The sequence below is a fragment of the Oratosquilla oratoria genome, chromosome 18, assembly GCF_046742065.1.
Source record: "Oratosquilla oratoria isolate Oo_2021 chromosome 18, ASM4674206v1, whole genome shotgun sequence".
NCBI lineage: Eukaryota > Metazoa > Arthropoda > Malacostraca > Stomatopoda > Squillidae > Oratosquilla > Oratosquilla oratoria.
In genome coordinates, this window is record NC_134794.1 from 22565509 (window position 1) to 22568008 (window position 2500).

At 45.8% G+C, this 2500-nt stretch overlaps 1 protein-coding gene across 1 annotated transcript in view; it reads left to right on the plus strand.

Moving 5' to 3' along the window:
- LOC143035117 (uncharacterized) overlaps window positions 1–2500 on the plus strand; it is a 76939-nt gene that overhangs the window by 42673 nt on the left and 31766 nt on the right. The window lies entirely within an intron of this gene.

Below are 2500 nucleotides of genomic sequence, written 5' to 3' on the forward strand. Positions count from 1 at the left end.
CACACACACACACACACACACACACACACACACACACACACACACACACACACACACGCACACACACACGCACAAACACACACACACACACACACACACACACACACACACACACACACACACAGACACACACACACACACACACACACACACACACACACACACACACACACACACACACACACAGACACACACACACACACACACACACACACACACACACACACACACACACACACACACACACACACACACACACACACACACACACACACACACACACACACACACACACACACACACACACACACACACACACACACACACACACACACACACACACACACACACACACACACACACACACACACACACTCACACACACACACACAAACACAAACACACACAGGAGTTCAGGTACAAGAGCGTAAACAAATACATAGGCAGGAGATGGAAAGTATTAGACGGGTGAAGGCTACACAGCCCCTCCGCATCACCTGTCCATCGCAGCCTCATCTGCAAGTTAAGTGAGCCAAGGATCGGTTAACCTAAACCCGTTTAACGAGAACACTGTATTTCATCGGATGAACTAGTGCTTCTCTCCCCGTGTACAATAGGGCGTCAAAGAGGCTGTACGGGAGAAATTTAAGAAACGCTAGCAAAACGGAGGGGTTTTGGAGGTTTAAGTATGGTCAACATTATTTTCCAATGGAAATAAGTCACAAAAATGCGATTCAGATCCGTAGGGATGCCACTAAAGTCTAAAAAAATTACTTCATAAAAAATGATGCTGTCAGTACCCCACGCAGAAAGAAAGAGAGAGAGAGAGAGAGAGAGAGAGAGAGAGAGAGAGAGAGAGAGAGAGAGAGAGAGAGAGAGAGAGAGAGAGAGAGAGAGAGAGAGAGAGAGAGAGAGAGAGAAAGAGATAGAAAAGAGAGAGAGAGAGAGAGAGAGAGAGAGAGAGAGAGAGAGAGACGCTTAACCCGCTTCATTACAGGGTAAGTGCCCTGATCTGAATAAAATCGTGTGGCGTTGACCAAAACAAATTATGTGGAGCTCGTCATTATAGTGAAGGGTTTGAGTGGAGGTAAACAGTGTTCTCTGCTGCGAAGCACTGGTTCCGAGCTCGGTTTACACCACGTGGGCCTGAGTTCGACTCCGCTGGGTACTGGGGATGGCCACCTAATTTGGCAGCCCCAGTGCGTAGGGCAAAGGTGACGATTTCAATCGTAACGAGGTTCTTCATGGGGTGTTGTCCTCGCCGCTAATGGTGTGCTGAGTAGTGCGGTGGTTTCAGATGTGCCATACGCGACGCGGTCTTTTATTCGGATCCAGCGGCTTCCGGCGACTTCCACTTACTCTGGAAGCCCGAACACATATGGCAAAGATGAGGGCATTGTCCCTGGAGTCCAAATGCTGAGGTCACCGGTCCTGGATTACTTTTTCTTTCTTTTCTTTTTTTTCTTGGACCGAATAAAATCGTCTGATGGCACCAAGAAAAGAAGACGAAGAAGAAGAAAAAACGGATGAAAACGGTTGGCACCATAAACAGGTTAAAGTTCATGACATCCATTATCGTCTCCTTTCTTTTATCAGATGCGGTCAAATGCACGGCAAATTCACTTCTCATTGTTGTTGCATGAATACAAGGAAACTACTGTATATAAACAGGTATTAGTAATGAAGGATATCTGTGCATAGGGCAGACTTGGATGTTCGCAGTTGCGATACCACACTACGATAAACGCTAAGATGGTGCTAGCACTCCAGTATTTTGTCCTTGTGTGTTACTTTTGTATGTATGGCCATGGTGTATATGTGTAATATTTGTGAAAATAGTTTAATGTTGTAGTTTATATAGCCGATGAGCTTCTCCCAAGAAGTCTCATGACTTTTTTTTACAGAGTGACAATGAAGTATTGTTCTCATTATCATATTATTACAGTATATACATAGGGCCTCCTATTCACTCTGCCATTTGCCTCACCATCACCGCAATCTTTACTAACAAATTCATCTATTCCCCCCACCCCACACTCACCTTCATCCCTATAAGGACGAATCTTCAAATACGAGACCACACTTGAGTCGCCCTTGTCGGCAGGCGGGGAAAGCGCTCTCCTGGGTGGGCCTTGGGTGGCGGCCCAACGGGTCGAGTCGGGTAGGTCTGGGCCGGGCCTCGGGCCGGGGATGGGCGGGTAATGGTCACAGGGTGTAATATCGTTCGGTTGGGTGAAGGGGATTCCGAACGAGGGAGCGAAAGAGGACGAAAAGAGGAGAAAAGGTACAAGATGAGTAACGCCCTCAAACTCACCCGTCTTGTGTTTGTGGGCGAGTAGTTCCGCAGACTGATGTTTTTTTTTATCTTTTCTTTATTTTTTGTTGTACAAAGAGTGGGTTTTGATGGAAAAGTATAATATATAATAGAATATATCACGGTTACAGAATGATAAATGAAGAAGTTAAATGAGAGTTTTACTTCGATTAAAACAGATGAGAG